Here is a 20,210-nt window from a genome sequence, read left to right on the forward strand (position 1 = left end):
TGAGGGTTCCAATTTCTCCATGTAGCCTCAACAAGATTTGATATTATCTCACTGTTTTTTTTAGGAAGATTAGCTCTGAGCTAACTGCTGCCAATCCTCCTCTCCTTGCCGAGGAAGACTGGCCCTGAGCCAACATCCATGCCCAACCTCCTCTACTTTATATGTGGGACACCTACCACAGCATGGCTTGCCAAGTGGTGCCATGTCTGCACCCGGAATCCAAACCAGCGAACCCCAGGCCACTGAAGCGGAACATGCACACCTAACCACTACGCCACTGGGCTGGCCCCTTATCTCATATTTTGACTCTAGTCTTCCTTGTGGTTGTGAAGTGGTATCTCATTAGGGCTTTGATTTGCATTTGCTTGATGACTAATAATGTGCAGCATTTTTTCACATGCTGTTGCCCATTTGTCTACCTCCTTGGAAAAACGTGTATGCAGATCCTTTGCCATTTTTAAATTGAGTTATTTGACTTTTTATTACTATATTATAATAGGTCCTTATATATTTTCAATACAGGTGCCTTTCAGACATATTCCTTGTTCTGAAGTGTGCTTTGTGTGAAATTAATAGGTATTTTACATTCAGTCTGGGCTCTCAAAAATCTCTGTTGTACCCAAGTCTCATGTTGATGATTGCTTTGTGTCTTGAAAATGTGATTTTGTCTTTCCTTTTCATGTGGCCTCTAACTTTTGATTGAAAACCAGGCACGACGTTTGATGAAACAAGATTTCAGGTAAATAGGCCTTTAGTGTGAGGTGTTATGATTTCTTAAATAGGGGTTAGACTATGTTTCGTGTTTGCTGCAGCTCGAGGGGTCAGGGGCTTCACGGTATGCAGTGTCCTTGCACTTATCTCCCCAGTGTGTTTGGCTTTCCCTAGAAACTCACTCTTAGGTAGAGCTTGTGTCTTGCAGCTCTGTTTTTATCCATTATTTTTATCCTGGGGCTCTGCTGATACAGTGTCAGGTATCTGAAAGGGAAATGTCCTCTCATGTTATGATGAAACCTGCAATGTTTTGGTGGTAAAGAATCCCTGGACTGTGAACTTCAGAACAGGATCATAGCGCTTATTTTCCTCCACGTTTGTCAGAGAGGAACCTGAAGTGACTCCAGGTGTGTTTGCACTTTGCCCAATCAGATAAGACTTTGGCACATTAATTTTCTTTGAGAGAAGGTCCAACTTACAAAGAACAAAATGCTTTGTGTGTATATCAAAACATCTCCCCCCATTTCCTGCATGAAGCAGGAGGCAATCTACTCCCATCTTCACTATGAGAACCAGGTTGGGCTGCTGAAGGAAACATTCATGAATTCTGGGGGCCCCCTAAGGCCAGCCCCCAAGAGCATTTAACTCTCAAGATAATCCATACTACGTCTCCAGCAATTCGTATATTATAGTTTACGTGTTCCTAGATGTTGCTGGTTCCAGTGGCTTCTATTCTCGGTAAGTGGTTTTTCTCTACCAGTCTCTTGTTTGGGGGTCATTGGTTTTGATCCTGGCTCAATATGAGGTTGATATAAAGGAAGGCATTTTTGTAGAAAGAGAGCCATATCGTAACTATGGATAACCTCTAAGTAATTAACGCAGCTGGACATACTCTGGCTTGGACATTAGCTAGATAATAAACAACTGAAGCATAAAGAAGACTGCATGCATTATGACTTATGATCCCTGCTTAGCTTTATATCTCCCAGCTGTAATAAGACAGTAACTTTGTTCTCTTGAGTTCCTTAGAAGTGTAGTGACCCCCAGTCTATGATGCCAGATGGACAACATTCTGGACACCCTCCTCCATAGCCCTCTACCCCTATGTAACTGCTTCAAATTTCTGTATTCTCTTTACAAGTTCTTTAGGATGGAAGTCCACCATCTTCTGATTAGCTGGCTTTTTGCTAAATAAAAGTCCTTTCTCTACACTGTCTTGCCTTTTGATGGACTAGCTTTTGTCTTGCAGCAAGCAGATCATGCCCTTTGCAAGGCAACAGTTTGTCCTGCAACCTCAAATCTCTCGTGTATCTAAGTAGAGGTGTTGCTCTTCAGGTTGCTCAGCTGTTTTTCTTGTTGTGAAGATGAGAGTGATCACTCCAATTCTTTACATATTGGAACAGAAATCATCATTCATGTCTGTTTCTCTGCAGTTTCCCTTCTGAGACTACACCATTTTCACTTACTGATTCTACTGCTAGAGCCCTGTGGGTGGTTTCAAAGTTTTCCTTTTGTGACCAATACACCTAAAAACATTATCATACAGGGATCTCTACATTTGCTTTCCTTTTCCTCATCTTCTAAAAATTCCCTATGAGGAATAACTGTTTGTGACTGGAAAGACATTTTCCATTGGTTAAGTTCTATTTTGTCATTGCCCATTTGGGGGCAGGATTGACACCTTATCTAAAATGGGATTGAATGCCAAGACTGACATTGCCACATGCATCAAGTTAATGGAAAATATTTGTTACTCATAGGTACTTCCTAAGGAGAGTAGGGCAAAGGTAAGGCCTTTATGGTGTATAGGGGGAGAGGCTGCAGGATTTCAAGGTTAAGATTCTTGTACCTGACAACAGAAAAAGAAGAGAGGCATGTGTTAACATTTGCAACTTGTTGACCCACTGTGAGCCAAACAGGGTGAGCAGGCATCTAGAGCACATTAACAGTCAAACATCAAAATAAAGTCAGTGTCCACTAAAGTTCACATCTGGGGTTTGTTGACTGAATAATATCACATCTTATTTAAGTGAATCAAATTTGAATATTCAAATGTTTGAATATGAATTTCAAAGCCATGTGAAAATCACAACCAATATATCGTTAAGATGGAGAAACCTCAAAAAAATTTGAAACCAGCCATCCCAGGGTGTTGGAAGGATCTAGAAAAATATTTCAATAGGGTTCCAGAGCCTTATTTCAGTAGTGCTATTATTTATTTTGTTGTGGTTAAATTTGTTTATTTGATTCATTGTGATTTTTATTTGTCTCACTTTAATTATTGGCGGCACCTTGCTAGTGCCATCTACCCACGTGCCACAAGCAGCCCGTTTGTGTGCTTCCCCTGGCTGGCCAATAAACGGTCCCAAGCCAAGTGGTCATCAGGACCACAGCTGCCAGGGAGTTTCTCTTCAGATAAAACATTAGCTGCCTGATACATGGGTTTCGAGTGTTTTGGACATTTCTTGATTGGCATTAACGAGAGTTTGTTGAATGACATCATATGTACCCAGGTCAGTGCATGTGACTCACCACAATGAGAATGTGAGTGCAATTGATAAAACAGCACATTTGTGTTGAGATGGGCCAGAGGGAGTTATGAAGGTGGATGCCCCAAAATGAAATATTGACATCCAGGGTACAGAGCACAAGTGATGTTATTAGGAGGAAGACCCAGGAGTTGGATATAACAGTGGTGGGCAGTGGGCACGATTACAATAAATGAATGACATAGGGGAGTGACCATTTTGACAGAAATGATTGGCATAGTAAGGACTCAACTCGAAGGTACCAGAAAACTTCATGATTAGAGCAAAGAAAAAGGCCCTAAAGGCTGGGAGTTGAATCTAACTAAGTCTTGAACAGCAGGAAGACCCATTTAGCAGGTGACAAGTTTTGTCTAAGTAAGCCATTCCGGCTTCTTTGGAGGCTGTAGCCTGGGGCCCTGAGAGAAGTGCAAGGTCCACTGAACCCCTTTTGGAAGACTCCAGGGTTGTATATTTGGAGAAATGTGTTGGTCACATCATGTCTAAAGCATCATGGGGAGTCCTTGCACTTGGTTCAGCAGGGACATGACTGATAGGATAAGTGAGTATCTACCATGGTTGGAGCATAGCAAGTAGCTCCTGCATAGGGGATGAGGACCCTGTAGAATCTATTTGCCATCAGCCAAAGAGACCCCTTCCTTGCCCTGGGAATTAAAATCATTGATTCTATTACCAGTGATGTGTTTTTCATTCAGGTGCATTGGCCAGATACTAAATTAGCCATGGCAGAAGAGGAGAGAAGTTCCTTGCATTCTGCCTAGAACTTTAGGACAAAGGCCCTTCAATGGTTTCATATTACATGGCTCACAGGGTCAGGTTAATACCATAAGGTATCAGTATGTGTCTCAGAAATTCGAGTAAGTATATCTCCCTGAGCACTGAAATGAAGCTTCTGAAGACAGGATTAATAAGTGAAGAATTAGGAGTGACAATGGTTTGTACTTGGGCAATTGTGAAGCAAGATATTCCCAGAAGTATTTATCCCAAAGGTGATGACCTTGGATACGGAGTTCTTGTAGCTATCGGGGGGACCAAACTGCAAGATCATTGGCAATGGCCACAGGATCTGTAAAAATGTGACTGTTGACCAGGGCATCCTGTAGCGCTGGCATGATGGCAGAATGTGACTCACTGAGCTGATGCGTGGGTGCAGTCTTCTTTCAGGGGTGGCCTGTTGGATCTGGAGACAGAACGCAGCATCTCTCCAGTGGACCCCATTAGGTGTGTTGGTGGCACCTGTCCCATAAAGTATATGAACTCTCCTGGTCACTCATGAGATCCCAAGGAACTCCCCAAGTGTCTAGTGTGTCTGGAAAAGGGGTGATTTCCTCCAGGACGATTGCATCACTCAGAGGACGGGGAACACACTTCCTCCTGCAGGTGGGGGACAATAGAAGTCCCTTTTTGGGCTCTATCCTGTAGGTACTAATAACTTTGCAATGAGGAAGGCTGTGTGGTGAAACAAGGCTGATGGGTGCTCCTTTCACAACCCAAGGGAAAGCGGAAAGCTGTCTGCACTGGATCATCAGCTCGGGGTCCGTGAGAGCTTCCATTTCCAGAAAGTCTGCATCTGTCGCCAGCAGTGGCTGCTCTAAATGTGTTTAGCACCAGACTGAGAAAACTTTTGTGCACCAGAATGTCCCGGGCAATTTATGGCCATCAGGGGTGACTGAGAGCCTCTGGGAGGCATGAGGAGGCTGCTGAAGCCTCTGTGCTGTCGGAGTCTGGGGAGGGAGCCACCATGGAGTGCCTGTGATTTGGTCAGATGCTAGAGCCATTGTTTCCCCAAAGTTGTTCAATTTTTAAGTCTTTTGTAAGTAAGCAAGTAGAGAAGATAATTAAGGGATTGTTGCAACTCAGGGGTACATGCTCATGACATGATTTCTGCCACTGCTTCTTCCACCCTCTCACCTCACAGCCCCCTGCTGTGCTGCAGAGAAATTTTCAGAAGGGACAGGTGTGGGTTTCTAAAGATGTTGCCGGCAGGCAGGCACAGGGTTGCCTTGAGCTGAGAAACATATGGCTGGAAATGGACTCAGGACTGCAATGGAAAGACATGATGCTGATGCCTACGGATTAGATCCCACTTGGGGAGAAGTGTGGGAGATGCCTGCATGTTTCAGAACCACAGTATTTCCAAAGATCTGTCCACGAACCTGATTTAAACTCAAAGACAGATTCTGGGAGCCCTCTCACTTCACTCCTAGTTATGAGTCTGAGCTGAGGGCAGGTGCAGCCCTAGGGGGTGTTTGCTCAACTAAGACAGGGTTGCAAGAAAGGCCTGTTGGGGACTGAGTCCTCCTTCCCAGTCCTTCATTCTTGCCAAGAAGGATCCCCAGGTGGAGGAAAGGAGTGTTGCACATGTAAAACTCAAGGTTCAGGAGAGGTTAACATCCTCCCAGCATGGGGAAGCATTCTGGTTCTTCGTTTTCTATCAATTATTTTGAATATATACACATATTATTTAAGGTGTAGTAGTGAGTTTTCACAAATGTCCAGTAATATTACCACCAAAAGATGCAGAACACCCCACACCTCAAAAGCGCACTCTCGTGGTTCCCATTTCTACTAAACCCTTCTAATACATAGGTCAGGACTAAAAAGGGGGAAAGCCTGTATTTTTTTGCTCTTTAATAAACTCAAAGCTGTTACTTTCCTTGCTCCTCTTCCACAACATGTGCTGGAAGTCCAGGCTATGGAAATGAGACCTGTGAACAGGAAATGGGCTCCAGGGCTTGGTGGGTCATTAACATAAAAAGCTTCCAGCTACTCCTGCTATAAAAAGACATTCAACATGTCCCATATCTCCTTTACATTAAATTAGGTAATTACTCAAAATGATACAAACTTTCTGCAGCTCAACTCAATTATTCCTTGCATGATTACGTTCTAAACATCCATAGCTCTTTTTGGGGTTTCCACTGAGAAATCACACTGGACACGCACAGTTACCACTGTCCTCATAGAATAAACTCAGGTGGGTTACAACAGTGCAGATGAGGGCAGCTCTTGCTCAGTTGGGAGGATCTCCACGGCTTAAAGGGGTATATGTTGTGTCAGTCTGAATAGCAGCAAAATGAAAATGCCAAAGATATTACAAGTTAAAATATTTAAACATATTATAATCCTCTCAAATGACTTTAAACACAAAAAGACACCACAAACTTTTGTGGCCCAAATCAATGGGAAGTCTCAAGTCCCAGATACTTGGGTTGAAACTCATGATCAGACGTTATATACAGAAAAGACTTAATGACTGCAAAAATGAACCATGCATATTTCTTTATGAGGAATCTTAATTATTAATCACAGGGAAGTAGAGCTTTCGATATTCCTGCTCTCTGCTCACATCCACATCCAAGCAGTTCCTGACCTGGTAGGAAAAAGAAAAAAAACTTGAAATGAACAACTCTTCTTAGATCCATGAGAGCACTGAGATCATAGGCAAACCACTCAAAACTGGAAGAGAGAAAATAAAGATGGCATTTAAAAGTATTCCCCAAATATTCTTAACAAGGCTCATACTGAAAACAATCTATTCCACCAGAGGCTAATGCAGAGACAAAAAAAGAGTAAATGAGACAGAACACAATATCCTTAAAACATAAAGCAGCGGCAGGCCAAAGAGGGGCGCCTGGGGAAGTGGGGTGGTGGGGGCCGGGACAGGGGCACCCTCGCTGCACCCTGTGGGTGGTGGCCTCGGCCCACCAGCACAGCCCTTCCCCGGCCCCGGCCAGTCCTCGCCATCCTTGCTGTGCAGTGGGACCTGAAGGGGGAAAAGGAAAAGAGATCCTATTTGCTATGTGGAGAATGGATTGGAGAAGGGAAATAAGTGGGAGACCATGCAGCAGACTGTTGCAGAAGCCCAGGTCTTTCTGTCCGAGCAGAAGGAAGGCAAAGTTGCTCTCTCACAGTTCACCAGCCTGGAGCTGAAAGATGATTTCCTCCAAGGGCTGCAGATGCTGAAATCCTTGCAGAGTCAGCATGTTGTCACGCTGCTTGGCTGCTGTGAGGAAGACAACACTGTTCTCACGGAATATCACCACTTAGGTGCCTTAAGCAACCTGGAAGAAACACTAAACCTTTCTAAGTACCAAAATGTGAACACGTGGCAGCACAGGCTGCAGCTGGCCATGGACTGTGTCAGCATCATCAACTACCTGCACCACAGGCCCCTGGGCACACTGGTCATGTGCCACTCCAGCGACCTGTCCAAGATGCTGTCCCAGTGTCTGCCGACAAGGAACTTCAGCATTGTGGTGGAAGACCTGGACGCCTTGTCCCTACCGAACCGCAGCTCCAGGGTGTTGGTGGAGCTTCATGGCGATTTTGTGGCTCCAGAGCAGCTGTGGCCCTATGGAGAAGACATGCCTTTTCATGATGATCTCATGCCCTCGTATGACGAGAAGATCGACATCCGAAAGATTTTAGATGTCTTCAGTGTCCTTTTGGGGCGCATTGAAGGCAGTGATATGGTCTGATTCCATTTGTTTATATTCATAAGGCATGTAAGAGCCAGACTGCAGAAAGACTCACTGCTCAGGACGTCCTGGACACCTATCAGGTTTGGAATTTACTCAGAGACACTATGATATCTCAAACAAGAGGAATGCTATAAAACCAGTCCAGGGAGGGAGGGTTGGGATTGAAGGAACAAATGGAATAGTTACAGCAATTCTGCTCTGAGTATTTTGATGTTCAGCTGTGTGGTCTTCCCCTGTGTCACGTACACGTGTGAGGTTCTACCCCTCCTGGGGACCTGGCGGAAGCAGGTAAGCAAGAGCAAATCCAGCTTGATTCAAGTCCGGCTTCGCTTTCCAAGGCTGATCTCTCCCAGGGGAAGATGCAGAGAAGCAGGAGTCTAACCTGTATCTGAAGGAAGTAACAAAGATGTTGCTACAAAGAGGCTTCCCCCATTTGTAAGCTTGTAGGAAATGTATATAGAGAAAGTTGTTTGTTTGTTTTTTTGTTTGTTTGTTTGTTTTGAGGAAGATTAGCCCTGAGCTAACTACTACCAGTCCTCCTCTTTTTTGCTGAGGAAGCCTGGCCCTGAGCTAACATCCATGCCCATCTTCCTCTACTTTATACGTGGGACGCCTACCACAGCATGGCTTGCCAAGCGGTGCCATGTCTGCACCCGGGATCTGAACCAGCGAACCCCGGGCCGCCCAGAAGGGGAATGTGCACACTTAAACACTGCGCAACCGGGCTGGCTCCTATAGAGAAGGTTTTTAAATGGCAGAATATGAAAGAAACATAGAGTAATTCTCCAAACAATATCTTTTCCTCATGTTTTTAGATGGTAAGGAGTTACAGGAGTATTGGGCTATGTTGCACATGGTATTGGTGAGGCATCTTTACCGTTTTGAACCATTCTTCTGTGAAGCTCCTGTGCCATCATCCTTCTAAAGAGCTGAAGGAGAACTATGACAGCATGCTCTTTGAAATTTTGAATGGAAAAGGAATATTTAAAACAGCAAGTGTGAGGGAAACTAATCTAGGTTACTGCCTTGGATGGTGCTTGTCAAAGTCCTGTTTACCTTCCAGCTAGGTTTTCTGAGTCCAAAATTAGTTATTGCAAACATTTTACATCGGCAGTGTCACTCATCCCTGGGAAGTGTCAAACTCTTCCACCTGAGTTGCATGATTGAATCCTTCAAAAAGCTCTCTCCTTGGTCACTGTCATCGTCACTCGCAAGGGATGGTGGATCTGGTGCATCTTATTCATCACTAACCAGGTAGGCACAGCCGGCACTGAGGGGCAAAGACGCTCTGCAGCAGAGCCTGCCTCCCCTGGGCTTGGGCGGCATCAGACTCACTGGGATCACTAGAGCTGGTTCCCAACCCAGAGCCTCTGACTCAGGAGGTCTCGGGCAGAGTCTGAGACTCAGCATTTCTGGCTGGCTCCCAGGTGCTGCTGGTGCTGCTGGTCTGAGGACCACATTTTGGGAACCACTGCCATTAACTGTCAGGGAGCAGCCCACAGGCAGAGGATAGGGCAGTGCTGTCAGTATTGTCCACTGTCCTGCTGCTGGTGGTTGATGGGGTCCTGTGGCTGACCAGAGAATGTGCTTCCCCAGTCTTTTTTTTTTTTTTTTGAGGAAGACTAGCCCTGAGCTAACATCTGCAGCCAATCCTCCTCCTTTTACTGAGGAAGACTGGCCCTGAGCTAACATCTGTGCCCATCTTCCTCTATTTTATATGTGAGACGCCTACCACAGCATGGCTGGCCAAGTGGTACCACGTTTGTACCCGGGATCCAAACTGGTGAACCCAGGGCCGCCGAAGCGGACCATACACACTTAACCACTGTGCCACCGGGCCGGCCCCACCCAGAGTCTTTTAACTGTCACTTTTTGTTATAAAAACTCCACCGCAACCCACTAGGCTGGCTGTGAGGAAAAGGGTGGACAATAATAAGTGTTGGCTGGGATGTGGGGAATTGGAACCCTCATACACTGCTGCTAGGAATGTAAAATGGTGCAACTGCTTTGGAAAGCAGTCTGGCTGTTCCTCTAAAAGATTAAAAATAGAGTTACCGTGAACCAGCAATTCCACTCCCACATATTTACCCAAGAGAACTGAAAACATGACCATTAAAACATTTGTACACAACTGCTTATGTCAACATTATTCATAATAGACAAAAGATGGAAATAAACAAATGTCCATCAGCTGGTGAGTGGATAAAGACAACGTGGTGTATCCACATAATGAGTGATTATTCAGCCATAAAAAGGAATGAATTCCTGATACATGCTCCAACCTGGATGAACCTTGAAAACATGCTAAGTGATGTTGGAGGAGGTAATCAAGAGGACGTGACCGCCACTCGACCCAAGAACTGGGCATTTGAAAGGTTCTCACTCCTCCCCTGTCCTTGGAATGCACACTCCCCACCATTCCCACAGTGGGAGCTGTTTTCAAGGACATAGCCTTGAGAGAGTAATGAGTTGTCGAGACCATCTGGATGGTCTATATGACTGAACCCCACTAAGGCTTCTATATAAACTTTTAAGATTCTGCTGGGCGGTGCGGAGGTCATCTTGTAGCTGCCCAAGGCAAGTGTCATAAGTTCCCTCACTGATTAAACCTGCCCCCATCCATCGAGTGTCTGCCTCTCTTTCTTCCTTCTCTCTTTGCCCTCCGTGTGTGGGCCCAGTTTGTGAACCAACAAGTGAAAGAAGCCAGTCACAAAAGACCACATGTTTCTGGATTCCAATCATACGAAATGTCCAGAATAGACAAATCCATAGAAATAGAAAGTAGATTAGTGGTTTCCAGGGGCTGGCAGGGGGTCGAGGGTAAAGAATGGGGAGTGCTTGCTAAGGGGTACACAGTTTCTTTTTGGGGTGATGAAAATGTTCTGAAATTATATAGTGGTGATGGTCGCACAACTCTGAATATACTAAGTAACATTCAATTGTATAAAAAGGGAAAATTTTATGGTATGTGAATTATATCTCAATAAAGCTGAAACCACCCCCCCCCAAATAAAACATAAAGCAATGACAGAAGGTTTAAAATACACAAATGGGAAAACTGTTACCACATCAGGTTTGTTTTTGCCTGCCACCCGGAAAGCCAATCACCAAGATGACAAGATTGCCGCAGAGAGAGGGTTTAATCACAAGGCAGCCACGTGAGGAAGTGAGAGCATGAGTCTCAAATCTACTTCCCCAAAAATAGGGACTCAGGGATGTTTATGGGATGGCAGCAAGGTGGTCTGAAATGTGGAGGTAGGTGATTGGAGGTGAGAAGAGGTGAGGTAAGAGGTGATCTATGAAGCATGGTCAGACTCTATGCCTCTTCACAGGATGCATGCTGATGAACTGGCAGCATTGGCATGATCTGAAGGTGGAGGTTTTAGCCTCTTGATGTCAAAAGGTTGCCTATCGCACATCCGCACAGGCCCAGTTGATGAGCTGGTGGTTTCAACTGGCTTCAAGTGAACAAAGGGGTTCTAATTCCTGAAGAACAGCTCAAACACCCATTACCACGGTGACCCAGGCTCCAGGGAGATGTTCTCTAGAGGAATGTAGTGGGAGTCAGATAGCATATTGCCTAAACAGCCCAGTTAACAATGGTTGTTGGGTTAACAGCTAAAAGCTATAATCAGTAATTGCAAAAAGGAAAAAAACTTTAGTTCCTAGCTACTTAATCATCAATGACTATTTCAATACCCGAAGTAAAAGACATACAAAAAGGAACAGAAGAAAAAAGTGAAGTAAAAATCACTGAGTTTAACATAAAATTAAGCATAGATAGCAAACTGTACATCCAAAATCCTCAGAGAACTAAACATGGAAAACATCAAAACTGCACAGAGTATATCATATTCAGACTTGAGAAAAGTCAAAGACAGAATATATTGAAAACAGCCAGAGGAGAAAACACCTTCGTTACAGAGAAAAAAAATCAGACTTAAGTCAGACTTCTTTTCAGAAACCAAGCAAGCGAGAGTGGAGTGAAATATTTAAAGTTTTATAAAAAGAAACCCACTCTCCTAGTTTTCAAAACACAAAGCTGATCCTTTGAAAATATTAGTTACATAAAACTGGTAAACATCTAGTCACGATAACTGGAAAAAGAAAGACAGAATTTACAAATATCAGAAATGAAAGGAGGGTGAAATATGTGTAGAAAATTGAGAAAATTTATGTTTTATGGTTTGCAAAATGGTATTGAACACTTCGTAAAAATTACTGTTTAGAGAATTACATAGGGCCGGCCCGATGGCATACCAGTTAAGTGCGCACGTTCCACGTTGGCGGCCCAGGGTTCACCGGTTTGGATCCTGGGTGCGGAAATGGCACCGTTTTGCAAACCATGCTGTGGTAGGCATCCCACATATAAAGCAGAGGAAGATGGGCACGTATGTTAGCTCAGGGCCAGTCTTCCTCAGCAAAATCTTCAAAAAAAAAAAAAAAAGAATTACATAAACAGATACGGATTCCCATTTAAAATGAATCACATTCAATATATAAAATATGGTGTTAGTCAGGATTTCCCAGGGAAACAGAACCAATACAATGTGTGTATGTAAATGCATGTGTTTATACATATTATGTTTTCTTTTCATCTTTTTGTCTTAAGTAAGTGGCTCATGTGAATACGAAGACTTGGTTAAGTAAAAAACCTGCAGTCTGGATGGGCAGGCTGGAAACCCAAGGGAAACACTGTAGTTCACGTATAAAAGCAGTTTCCTGGCAGAATTCCTTCTCATTCAGAGAAGGCCAGTCTTGTGTTTACTAAGAACTACAATTAATTGGACGAGATGCACACACATTAGTGACAGTAATCTTATTTACTAAAACACCACCCATGAAATGGTAATCTTATTAGAAAAACTGCACAGAAACATCCAATAGAATGTTTTACCAAAGAATTGGGAACTATGGCCAAGCCAAGTTGACACAGACACATTGGCTTGTAGTTTTCTTCTGGTGTCACTGTCTGGCTTTGGTACCAGGGAGATGCTGGCCTCATAAAATGAGCTTGGAAGCATTTCTTGTACTTCTAGTTTATGGGAGAGTTTAAAAGGATTGGTACTAATTCTTTGAACTGACTGTTGTCAGTTGTTATTGATTTGTTCAGGCTTTCTATTTTTTAATTCTTTCCTTGTAGGTTGCATGTTCTAGGAATTTATCTATTTCTTCCAAGTTATCCAATTTGTTCTCATACAAATGCCCATGAAATTCCCTTTTGAATCTTTTTATTTTTGAGGCATCCATTGTAATATGTCCCCTTTGATTTCTGATTTTACATATTTCAGTCTTCTCTCCTTTTTACTGTTAGTCTAGCTAAGGGTTTGTTAATTTTATTTATTTTTTTCAAACCCCAAAACTAGGGACCAACCCCATGGCCTAATAGTTAAGTTTGGTGCTCTCTACTTTGGTAGCCCAGATTCACTTCCAAGGCATGGACCAGCACCAGTCATTGGTGGCCATGCTGTGGTGGTGACCCACATACAAAATAGAGGAAGACTGGCACCAGACGTTAGCTCAGGATGAATTTTCCTCAGCAAAAAAAGAAAAACAAACAAAAACCCACAAAACTATTGATTTTCTATATTCTATTTAATTTATTTCTGCTCTATATTTATTATTTCCTAATTTCCCTAACTTTGGGTTTAGTTTGTTGCTCTTTTTCTAGTTCCCTGAGGTGTAAATGTAGGTTGTTCATTTGATATCTTTTTTCTTAATATAGATGATTACCACTATAAACTTCACTTTTAGTACTCCTTATGCTATATCCTGTCAACTTGCAAAAACAAAAAACAGTTTAAGAGGCAAGTATTTATTTGGAATCAAAGAATTGCAATCCAGGGAGCACAGATTCAGGTAGAAACTCAAATAGTGTCCTGATTAGAGGAGAGGGGCTTAGGGCTTTTATGGGGAACAGGGAGGATGAGGCGAGTTGTATTAAAGAAGAGTTCACTGGTGCAAGATGACGTAAGGCTAGGTGTGTACTTCATAGATTGGCTTCACATTCAGCCATCAGGCAAACGGCTAGACTTGTACGTCGTTGGTTGGTTATATCCAGTCATCAGCAAAGTCTTCCATCAGTTCCTCCAGAGAGGATATTCCTTTCCTTACTGACTTGTTGGAATGTTGGTGGTTTGGTCCAGTTTAGAAGATAAAGAAAACAAGACACACAAGGCAATTCCTCTGAAATGGCTGCTCCGGCTCTATTTTAATATGGCTCCACTCATGTCATCTTTCACAATCCGATAAGCTTTTGAAAGTTGCGTTTTCACTTTTGTTTGAGATATTTTGAAATTCTTATTTGAGTTCATCTTTGACAGTGGTTGTCCCAGAGCATGTCATTTAATTTTCATGCATTTGTAAATTGTCACAATAAGGTTTGAGATAAACAGGCCTTTAGTGTGAGGTGTTATGATTTCTTGAATAGGTGTCAGACTATGTTTAATGTTTGCTGCAGCTGGAGGGGTCAGGGGCTTCATAGTCTATAGTGCAGTTGTACTTATCTCCCCGGCATGTTTGGGTTTCTCTAGAAACTCATTCTTATGTAGAGTCTGTGTCTTGCAGCTCTGTTTTAATCTAGTGTTTTTATTCAGGGACCCTGCTGACATGGTGTCAGGTATTGAAAGAAAACATGTCCTCTTCTGTTATGATGAAACCTGCAATGTTTTGGTGGTAAAGAATCCCTGGACTAGGAACTTCAGAACACGAACTTGGCTGTTATGTTTATATAATAGTATATAAATATATATACTTATATTTCCTCCACTTTTGTCAGAGAGAACTCCGAAGCAACTACAGGTGTCTATTTGCACTTTGCCCAATCAGAGAAGCCTTTGGCAAATTAGTTTCCTTTGAGGGATGGTCTATGTTACAGACAAAATACTTTGTGTTTATCAAAATGTTTCCCCCCATTTCCTGAATGAAGCATGAGGCAATTTTTTCGGATCTTCACTATGAGAATCTGGTTGGGCTCTTAAAGGAAAAATTCATAAATTCTGGGATGCTCCCTAAGACCGGCCCCCTAGAATTTTCAACTCTCAAGGTAATCCATACTGTGTCTACAGTAATTCATCTATTACAGTTTATGTGTTTCTAGAGTTGACTGGCTCCAGTCGTTCCTCTTCTCAGCATAAGGTAATTCTCCATTATTTACCTCTCTCTCATTTTGGGAGTGTTGGTTTGCCAGCTAACCTCAAATCTCTCATGGATCTAAGAAGAGGTGTTGATTTTCAGGTTATTCAGCTCTTTTCTTATTGTGAAGATAAGAATGATCACTCAGGGCTCTTTACATACTGGAACATAAACCATCCATTCACTTCTGTTGCTGTATTTTTCACCTGTGAGACTATACCATTTTCACTTATTCTATTGCTGATGACCATGTGGAAGCTGTCACTATTTTTCTTTTGTGATCAATGCATCTAGAAACATTATTATACTGGGATCTCTGAATTTGGATTTCTTACCCTCATCTTTTCAAATTTCCATACCATGAATACCTGTTCATCATCCAAAAGACAATTTTGATGGGTTGCCCACCGTTTTATCATTGCCCTCTTTGGGGCAGGATAATACCCTACACAAAATGAGACTGCATGGCAAGACCCATGTTGCCACGTGCATCGAGTGAATAGAAGTATGTTCATTGCTCAAAGGTACTTTCTAAGGTGAGTACGGCAAGTGTCAGCAGGCTGAGGGGGCTTGTGCAGAGGACATAGGGTTGACCCTTTAAGATGTGTAAAGGTAGACGAAGCAGGTTTTCAAGGTTTGACCCTCCTACCAACTGATGCAAAAAAGAAAAGGGGCATTTGTCAACCTCCATAATTTAGGTACCCACTGTGGGCCAAACAGGGTGAGTATGTATCCAAAGCCAGTTAAGAGTCAAATATCAAAAATGAGGGCAGTTTTTTATTAAAGTTCACTCCTGAGGTTTTTTGACTGAATGACGCCACATCTCAGTTAAATAAATTTGAATGTGAATATTAATTTAAAAGCCATGTGAAACGTATAAGCAACATATTATAATTAGCATTATAAAGCCTTAAAAAAAGGCATTTGTATCCAGTCATTCTAGGGTGTTTGAGACATCCAGGAAAATATGTCAGTATGGTTCTAGAACTCTGTTCAATTATTTTAGTAATGTTATTTAATTTAGTGTCTCATTTCTTGTGTTATTGGGGTCACCTTGCCAGTGTTGCTTACCCATAAGCAGCAAGTATCCCTTTTAGGGGAACAGAGCTCTCCCTGGCTTGTTAATAAACAGTCCAAGGCAAGGAGTCATCAGCTTACATGGCTGAGAGGGAGCTGTCCTTCACAGAAAACATTTCAAGCACTAGCTGTTTGCTGTATGTATTTTGAATGTTTTGGACATTTCTTGATTGGTATTAATGATGTGCTTGTTGAATGACATCATGTGTGCAGTATCAGAGAATCCCATGACAATGAGCACGTGAGTGTAAATGGTAGGAAAACAGCACATTTGTATTTGATGGGCCAGAGGCATTCTGAAGGAGGGTGCCCAAAATTAAATATTGACACACAGGGCACACAGAATACAGGTGATGTCAGAAGAAGGCCCAGGAGTGGGATATAAGAGTGGTAGCCAGGGTGCACTATTACAATAAACCAAAGACTTGTAGAAGTGCCCATTCTGAGAGAAATGTCTACTATAGACTCTACTTATTAGGTGCCAGTGAGCCTGATGATCAGAACAAAGCAACAGGCCCTAAAGACTGGGGAGCGAATATAACTAATGACTCAAAGAGCAGGAACATCTATTCACAAGAAAGCAAGGTTCGTCTAAGTAAGCCGTTAGGCCATCCTATGAGGCTTGCAGCCTGGGTTGTAAGAGAGGCACAGGATCCATTGAATACTTTTAAGAGCCCAGTGTTTTACATTTTGAGAAATTAGTTGATAATATCAGTAATTTCTAGAGTGTCTTGGTGAGTCCTTGCATTTTGGCTTCAGCAGGGTCATGTGTGATAGGATTAATAATTTGTCTATATAAGTAACGACCGTGGTCAGTGCACAGCAAGGAGCCAGCAGAGGGAGTGAGGGGCCCTAGAAAGTCTGTTTGCTATCAGCTGTAGTGGGCCCTCCCTTGGTCTGGAAAGTACATTCATTGATTTTATTTCCAGTGACATGTTTTTTTCACATCAGGTGCATTGGTCAGTCACTGTCAGCCACGGCAGAGGAAAGTCCTTTGAATTATGCCTAGACCTTTAGGTTAGAGGCCTCTAAATAGCTTATTACATGAGCCCAAAGGGACAAAATTAATACCATCAGGGGTGAGGTATTGGTATGTGCCACTGAAATTCTAAGCCATTTATCACCCTTAACATTGTAATGAGCCTCTGCAGATTGAGGTTTAATATATGCAGAGTTAGGACTGACCTTGATTTTTACTTGCATATTGTGAGGCAAGACTTTCTCAGAGTCTTGTGCCATGGGGCCATCGTGGATAAGGAGTTGTTGCTAGTGGTGGGATGAGACCTCTAGATCATTGTCAATGGCCAAAGGATCTGTAACAATGTGCCGATGAGTTAGATTCTTGGCCCTGGAATTCTTAACCATCACTCCATTAGTGTCTCCCTCCCTACACCCTGTTACCAGAGAGGCTTTACAGCCTACTCTTATCCATGCAGAAATCTCTAAACCACGCATGGTGGATGTAAGTTGTCCAAGAAAATTCTTGTACAAGAACCTATTGTCCATCAGCTCTGCACATGGTTAGAAAAGCCACGGCTGGCAACTGACAGTTTTTTCTAAATAGAGACCTTCCTAGGCTCAGAGTTGGTGAACCTCCACCGCCAGCTTCCACTTTGCCTTGAGTCATGAATGCAAGACCCCTCAAGCTTGCTAAGCAGAGGACTTTTCATTGAAAATATATTGATATTTACAGGATAGAGCCAAAAATTTCAAGACTGGCATATCCCACCTACAAGATGAAGTGTGTTCTTCTGTTCTCTGATGAATGCAGTCAGTTCAGGAGGAGTTCACCTCCTCTCTAGACACACTGGCCACTTGGGGAGTCCTTGGGAGCACACAAATGACACGCAGTCCATGTACTTTATAGATAGTGTGCCACCACCACACATGATGGAGTCTGCTGCAGAGTTAGTGCATTCTGTCCTAGATCAAACAGGCCACCCTGTTAAACTCAGGCATCAGAAGTTGTGAGTTTCCACAAATGTACAGTTATATCGCCATCAGGATGGAAATCACTCCATCACCTCAAAGAAACACACTCATGAGGCCCATTTGTGCTGAAACCTCCCACCCTTAACAACTGATCAGTTTTACGTTCCTATACCTTTGCCTTTTCCAGAATGTCATATAAGTGGAACACCACGTTGCCCTCTGAGTCCTGTTTGGAAACTTTGAGGCAACATTTGTAAAGGGGCGTAATTATACAAAACTTCAGTGTTCTTGTGAGTGAAATTTTTGACGTTGCCCAGGAGAAGGACACACATTATGCCTTCAAAACTAAGAGCTTCTGGGGCGAGCCCGGTGGTGCAGCAGTTAAGTTTCCACGTTCCACTTTGGCGGCCCAGGGTTTGCTGGTTCAGATCCCGGGTACGGACACATGCACCCCTTGTCAAGCCATGCTGTGGCAGGTGTCCCACAAATAAAATAGAGGAAGATGGGTCCGGATGTTAGCTCAGGGCCAATCTTCCTCACAGCAAAAAGAGGTTTGGTGGCAGATGTTAGCTCAGGGCTAATCTTCCTCAAAAAAAAAAAAGAGAAAGAAAAAAAACTAAGAGTTTCCACTGGTAGGAGCTACGTGAATTTTAGTAAGACCCTGTGCTTGACTTTCCTCATTTGCATCATGGGAAGAAGGATGGGGGCAGGGGATCAAATGAGACACTAGTAATTATAGAATCACATCATCTGTACACTGCTAAGAAAACATAAATTAGAGGGACAGGCCCATGGCCGAGTGGTTGAGTTCGCATGCTTTGCTTGAGTGGCCCAGGGTTTCACCAGTTCGGATCCTGGGCACAGCCCTAGCACTGCTCATCAAGCCACGCTGAGGCAGCATCCCACATAGTAGAGCCAGAAGGACATACAACTAGAATATACAACTATGTACTGGGGAGCTTTGGGGAGAAGAATAAGAAAAAAGAGAAGACTGGCAACAGACGTTAGCTCAGATGCCAATCTTTAAAAAAAAAAGATGTATTAGACGGGGGGATAAGTGATTGATGTTGACATCCTCACTCACTGAGGGCCCTGCCTACCACAGAGAAGATAAACATCCATCACTGGACTAATGGATACACAAGTTGTGGTATATATATAAACAATCCAGTACTATTCAGCCATAAAAAAAAAAAAACAAGGAAATCCTATGATTTGTAAAAACAGGGATGAAACTTGAAGGCATTATGCTAAGAGAGAAGAGTTAGAGACAGACAGATATTTTATGATCTCAGTTATATGTGGAACCAAAAAAAAACTCATAGAAGAGATGACACTTGTGGTCACCACAGATGGGGGTGGAGAGGTTGGGCAACTGGAGTCAAAAGGCACAAACTTCCAGTTATAAGATAAATAAGTGCTAGGATGTAATGTACAACAAGACAACTATAGCTAATACTGATATATAATGCATAGGAAAGCAATTAAGAGAGTAAATCCTAAGAGTTCTCATTACATAGAGAAAATTTATTTCTTTATTCTTCCTCCTTTTCTTTTTATTTTATCGATATGAGATGAATGTTAACTGAATTTGTGGTAACCATTTCACAATATATGTAAATCAGTCCATCATGCTGTACACCTTTCATTTATACAGTCATGCATGTCAATTTTTTCTCAATAAACCTGGAAAAAAGGAGTCAAGAGACTTCTAGTCTCTGGTCTGTCACGCAAGGAGCTCAGAAACCAGATTCCAGTACTCAAATGAAAAAAGCAAAAAAAACTGAAATCAACAATTCTTGCATCAGAGAACTGAGATCACAGGGTAAACCATTGTCTCCACAATTATAGAGACAAATATGTACAATTCAAAAAATATCCCAAATATTCTGGTCTTAGCAAGCCATGTGCTAAAAACAATCTATTTCACAAGAGCACTGACTAAGATTTTCCCAAGCCTAACTGACCAGGGGCACTGCAATAGCCAACTTGAGCCTTTTCTGCTTTGAGAGGTGGGGTAATTGAGAGGATGGTAGGGTTTCGTTCATTCCTGAGACCAAATATTTGGTGTCTGTTCCAATGAAACTTCAGTTCCACATTACCAACAAGCTGTGCAACAGTTCAATTCAATTCTAACACTAACTCACATCAGTCCACAGATTAAGAGTTCAGTCTCACAAACTGCCCCTTCCTTAGATGCCAACCACAAATGGGGTGCCCAGGCTGACAGCATTTCCACTCAGCCTTCCACAGATTCATATATTCTCTCAATACCCCTTATAACATTTGGTAACTTACTGAAATGATTCTGAGGACTCAGCAAACT

General features: G+C 42.7%; 1 protein-coding gene and 1 pseudogene across 3 annotated transcripts in view; one reads left to right on the forward strand and one right to left on the reverse strand.

Moving 5' to 3' along the window:
- The window catches only part of LOC100065912 (zinc finger protein 564-like), a 79,215-nt gene that overhangs the window by 44,880 nt on the left and 14,125 nt on the right, over positions 1 to 20,210 (reverse strand). The window contains exon 2 of one of the 3 annotated variants that reach the window (XR_002809454.2): positions 6,523 to 6,630. The exons of the other annotated variants lie outside the window; for them this stretch is intronic. The gene's annotated coding sequence lies outside the window, so the exon portion shown is untranslated. Of the gene's footprint in view, positions 1 to 6,522; positions 6,631 to 20,210 lie in introns of those variants that run through there. 3 annotated transcript variants of the gene reach the window in all.
- LOC102149440 (protein O-mannose kinase pseudogene) lies at positions 6,664 to 7,875 on the forward strand (annotated as a pseudogene).

This window comes from Equus caballus, chromosome 7 (assembly GCF_041296265.1).
Source record: "Equus caballus isolate H_3958 breed thoroughbred chromosome 7, TB-T2T, whole genome shotgun sequence".
Taxonomy (NCBI): Eukaryota; Metazoa; Chordata; class Mammalia; order Perissodactyla; family Equidae; genus Equus; species Equus caballus.